Source organism: Vicia villosa, linkage group LG6, assembly GCF_029867415.1.
Source record: "Vicia villosa cultivar HV-30 ecotype Madison, WI linkage group LG6, Vvil1.0, whole genome shotgun sequence".
Taxonomy (NCBI): domain Eukaryota; kingdom Viridiplantae; phylum Streptophyta; class Magnoliopsida; order Fabales; family Fabaceae; genus Vicia; species Vicia villosa.
This window is the reverse complement of record NC_081185.1, coordinates 25,386,719-25,392,965: the sequence shown is the minus strand read 5'-3', so window position 1 is coordinate 25,392,965 and position 6,247 is coordinate 25,386,719.

Sequence of the window (6,247 nt, the reverse complement as noted above, 5' to 3'; positions counted from 1 at the left end):
ACCTCTAACTTGTTTGAGTAGATTCACATTGTTCATGACTTCAGTGTTGATTCGAATCATAGGTCAAATCATGACTCAAATCATACAAATGGATTTCTCATATGTTTTAGATCTTGATTCAAATTATTTTTCCACTTAACTCAAATCATACATGTGCTTATGACTTGAATCAAACATCATTTTTTCACTCATTTTTGTACATAATATCAAGCACCTATATAAATCATTTCCTTTCTCCCTCACCTTCAAGATAATGATTATTGTGATGATAATCTTAACTTTGAAAGCCTTTCTAAAAACTTGGAAACTCACTTTCAAAGACACATTTTCACATCTATCTTTTGCATTTGGACTCATCACCAACCTCTAGCAAGATTAACATCATTTACTTCTCAATTCTTAAATAATGTGAGATCTATCGTAGATGAGGTTCATTATTTGTTGATGTTTGTGAAGTTCTTGAGTTGCGGGTCAAGATTTATATTGTGTGGTGTTGTTAGAGTTTGGAAATCCAATTAGAAAAAGAAGAAATATGCTCCCCGGGTAATTACGGTAGAGTTATGTGGAAGCCTGTAGACGAATTTGGAGTTTCCCTGTTCTTTAGACAAATCAATGTTCAAGGGTCTGGAAGGATCAAATAGAGGTTGCGGCAAAACGGAGGCTTGACGAAATTATTGATTCTGGAAGAGTTAATTCAAGATCAGGTGGATATTGCACGATTTGCAAAGCAGACTCCATGTACAACAAGAGAGGGTCAAGATAAAAATACAAGTCTTTTTGCTTTGATCTTTGTTTAAGCTAGTCTTCTAAACATTTCTTTCTGGTGATTATTTTAGAAAACTGTAATTCTCGACTGGTGTATCAATTAATCAAATTCTATACAAGCATCTTCGTTTGAATCTAATTGGATTAATTAACATATTGTTGATTAGTTAATTCATTATCATCTTGATATCATTGACTTCATCTACACATCAATTCGATCTTGTAATCCTTTTTAAAATACACTTTTAAATTTCCACTCTCGCGTTTTTTAACTATGATTTTGAAAACAAATATTATTGGGGAAAGGTTTATAAAACCCTCTCCTCTAGATCTTTCTACACTGATATTCCATCCAACACTCAAATCCTCCGATATTAGATTCCTTCACATCCCTGGTCTTCTTCTTAGCGTTGTTTTCCTCGCCTTTTATATAACATTAAGCATACACTATAATAGCTTCCATGGAATTTGCAGGCTTTTGGGTGAAAGGCTCATTGAGGTGGACATGGAAGCCCACAAACACTTCTCTGTTGAGGCTGACATCTTTAAGGATCGTATCATTAAACCTTGCTTGTGGAGAAGTGGTGATCACCTTCTTGGAGAGGTCTTGAAGCTAGTAATGGAAAACCTAGGTAATTTCATGTGCTAACTCAATGTCGCCTCCTTAAGTGTTTTAAAAAAAATGTTACACTTCAGGGAGTCAATGGCACTATTATTTTCATCGGAGTATTGTGAGAATAATATGCTTCTAGGGGGCGCTTTTGAATCGAAGGTTAGTAGTGGCGATGACTTGAAGTTCTCTAGTACTGAAGCATTTCAGTTTTTTCGTATAAGGGTTTGGGATCTAGGATTTCAAAGCCTACTATTGATCGGCCTCCTGTCGTTGTTGTTGTTAAAGATATAAAACTATGTCGTGTTTTGTTGTGGTGACATAACTCTTTCATACTGGATTGCATCTCTAATATGGTTTCTTAGTCGTCATTCCTGTTGGTGGTGGAGGGTATCATCATTGTGGAATGATGATCAAGTCGATGACTGTTTCAGATTAGAGTGTGATCCAAGACATTTTTATCATGCCACAAAGTGGGCACCAATTGTACTTGCGGTGAGTACAATAGATGTTACTGCCTGCAATAATGTGCACAAGAGGGCTCAACTTTCTAATCCGTAAAATGTGAATGGTTTACTCAACTGCCTAACTATGATGGAATAGTCAATAGAGAGACTAATTTTGACGACTACAAAACTGACTACATGTCTCCCGAGTATGATTCGTTAAAAAATGACTGGATTGAGCCACCCTATTATGTTGAAAGTGGAATCAGTACAAGGAATAGTTCATATATTTTTTACAAAGTCTTATTCTACTCGCTGGAGATGTGGTATACCACCTCTTCCACTATAGGGAGTGAGTAGGATTAGATCACATTATTGCCATGTGACCTTCTTGTCTACTCATGCCGCTGTCATACCCCAAAATTTACCCAACATAATTTGCATCTGTCAATTTATTAAGGACGTTAAAAATTAGGAGCCATAGGGTTTAATATACCTATTATTAAACTCGCTCTCCTATAAAACTCCCTTATAGGTTGATTTAAGATAAAATGAAGGTGTGAATAGCAAACATCTGGGATCGGATTCGTTCTTTGGCCCATTTGTTTCATTTAACCTTTTTTATTATTATCACTTACTAACTATACAATTATTGTTAGAATTATTAATATATCATGGTTGATTATTAGGATATCATTAATTAGTATTATCATTGGGTTTTATTAGGAGTATATTATTAGGTAATTAAGTTTATTATACTGATTAATTAATCAAAAAATTAAATAAGTGAAACAAAATTCTTAGGGTTTTTTGGCTGATGGATTGTTGTTGTTGTTTGTTTGGGCCGAAAAGAAAAGATAATTGGGCCGGTTCATTTTCATACGTGGACCAGGGGTAGTGGACCGGGTCAAACCGACCCGGCCACTATTCATCATCCTCTTCCCCAACCTGCAGCGCCGCTGCAACACCAGCCAAACCCTAAAAGTTCCAATCTCTCACCCAGGCCGAATGAATCAGAAATCAAATCTTAACAAATCAAATATAATTTTTCATTAAACTAAAAAATCAAAACGATTACAATCAAATCTCTGAATCAATTTACAAACTTAATCTAATCTCTAATTTCCTAAACAATAATCTAACCTAAGTCTATAAAAGAGAATCAAAGAACAGATGAAGAGGGATTCGGACGTTTTCTGAAAAAAAGACCCTTGAACGCCGCCGCGAGGATTCGTCGTCTTCATACCTGCAAACAGAGAGAGGAGAGAGAGATCAGAGCGAGGGGGAGCTAACACATTCCTGAATTCAAGAATTTAAGGTAATCGAACATCAAACTTAGCTTAAGGCTCATTCGATTGCATGATTATGTGTATTTATCTGTGAATCTGGGTTCGATTTGGGGTTTTAGGGTTTATGTTCATAGGTTAGGGATGAAGATTTAAGGGTGCTGGGTTTGGATTGAAGGATTCCGGGTTGGGGTGTATGAATGTTTGAGTTTACCGGTTGAATATTCAACCGGAAACTGGATTTAACGGTGGTGTTAGGTGTGGCTACGGTGGTTCACAATGGCTATTCTGGGTTTGTCTAGGAGAAGAAGAGAGAACGAAGAGAGACGAGGGCTGAGTTAGAGAGAGAAAGAAGGAGGAAAAATGAGAGGGAGAGTAAAGGGGGTGAGAGGATAACTCTCGGTGGACCGCTGGATTCCTGCCATGTGGCTTCACGATAGCCACATGGTCTGCACATGGACGTTGATCCGGTGCATCTCCATAACCATACGCCTTCCCCTAGGAGACATGCAGACCGTCAGATCATCCTCTGTCTTGATCTGAAGCCATCAGATCTAGATCAGGTGATCACACACTCCTGAACGCACACAATAGCCACACATCATCACCACACACGATCTCAACGAACCAAAACATAATTGGGCCTAACCCAATGCTTTTCATAAAATACACCCCCTTGTAGTTTTTTTAAAATAATTTTTAATTAATAAATTTTGTGAAATTTTAATTGTCTAAATGATTGTTCTCTCTTGATGATTTAATCCAATTTTCTCCTCGAACCGACTAAATTCATTAGTCGCAGTAGACGAGAAATAATTTTTGATCATTTAATTTATTTATTAATAATATAATGGATTTTAATTTATTTATTTAATCAATTCTAATTTATTGATTATATAATTGATTCAAGTTTAATTCTCTCCTCGACCCGACTAAAGCTATTAGTCGCTTTAGACGAGAGATAAAAATACATAAAATTTAAAACATATTTAATTTGCTGCCCGCGACGATCAATCTATCGATCTGAGTAACCAGCAATGCCACATTAATCCGTTAGCTATACTGACCAAATCTATTGGTCATCGCATCTAACGGTGCCATATCAAATCAGGGTTGTACGCCCAAAACCACATCTAAAACACTAAACCACGATACTACGGATTTACATCCTTTCAAACACTGCGATGTTCACAACTACGATAAGGTAATTCAAAATACCTTCGAACTTCGCATTTCAAAACAACTTCAAAACAACTTCAAATACATTCATTTCAATTCAAAGGCGTACAACCCTGTGCCCGAACTACGTTGACTCTGATTCTCCATAAGGAGATACGTAGGCACTTGGTAACAAGGCGAGTCCCCCTCCCTAAAATCTCAATTTTTCCCCTATTCACTTCCTTAGCTATAAACCTCAATTTTAGCCATAAACCTTTATCTTTAGATACAAACCTTAGGAAAGGGTTGAGGGTGCCTAACACCTTCCCTCAACCTGATTATAATAACTTACCCCGAATCTCGTATCTGCGTAGGGTTTCCTATTCGCCCTTCAGAATAGGTGGCGACTCTAAATCATAATTTTTAGGGCAGGTTGCTACAGCTAGGGGGACTCGCCTTGGTTATCCAAGTGCCTACGTATCTCCTTAGGGAGAATCAGAGTCAACGTAGTTCGGGAACAGGGTTGTACGCCTTAGAATTGATTATGGATATTTGAAGTTGTTTGGAGGCTTTTTGAATGGCCTATCGTAGTTTTTGAAATGCGAAGTTCGAAGGTATTTTGAATTACCTTATCGTAGATTTGAAAATCGTAGAGATGGAAATCTGTAGTATCGTGGATTAGTGTGTTTTAAATGTTTGGCGTACAACCCTGATTTGATATGGCACCGTTAGATGCGATGACCAATAGATTTGGTCAGTATAGCTAACGGATTAATGTGGCATTGCTGGTTACTCAGATCGATAGATTGATCGTCGCGGGCAGCAAATTAAATATGTTTTAAATTTTATGTATTTTTATCTCTCGTCTAAAGCGACTAATAGCTTTAGTCGGGTCGAGGAGAGAATTAAACTTGAATCAATTATATAATCAATAAATTAGAATTGATTAAATAAATAAATTAAAATCCATTATATTATTAATAAATAAATTAAATGATCAAAAATTATTTCTCGTCTACTGCGACTAATGAATTTAGTCGGTTCGAGGAGAAAATTGGATTAAATCATCAAGAGAGAACAATCATTTAGACAATTAAAATTTCACAAAATTTATTAATTAAAAATTATTTTAAAAAAACTACAAGGGGGTGTATTTTATGAAAAGCATTGGGTTAGGCCCAATTATGTTTTGGTTCGTTGAGATCGTGTGTGGTGATGATGTGTGGCTATTGTGTGCGTTCAGGAGTGTGTGATCACCTGATCTAGATCTGATGGCTTCAGATCAAGACAGAGGATGATCTGACGGTCTGCATGTCTCCTAGGGGAAGGCGTATGGTTATGGAGATGCACCGGATCAACGTCCATGTGCAGACCATGTGGCTATCGTGAAGCCACATGGCAGGAATCCAGCGGTCCACCGAGAGTTATCCTCTCACCCCCTTTACTCTCCCTCTCATTTTTCCTCCTTCTTTCTCTCTCTAACTCAGCCCTCGTCTCTCTTCGTTCTCTCTTCTTCTCCTAGACAAACCCAGAATAGCCACCGTGAACCACCGTAGCCACACCTAACACCACCGTTAAATCCAGTTTCCGGTTGAATATTCAACCGGTAAACTCAAACATTCATACACCCAACCCGGAATCCTTCAATCCAAACCCAGCACCCTTAAATCTTCATCCCTAACTGTAACACGGTGAACTGACTTTTTATCAATCGGAATGTCGCGGTAAGCAAGAGTCGCCACCGACTTTTATTTTATCCAAACAAATTCGGAAAGGCAAAAAGAAACAGAAAAAAAACCTTTTAAAAGAAATCTAAGTTCGGGGGGTAATTTATGCAAAGGGAAGGTGTAAGGCACCCTTTGCATCCATGGTTTTCCATGGGCTCTTAATTGCTTTGCTTGCTCGTTTGTTTAGAAAAAAGTAGATGAAAGAGATAGGGACTTTAGCTCGTAAATGAGCGTTGCCCTTTTGAAAAATTATGA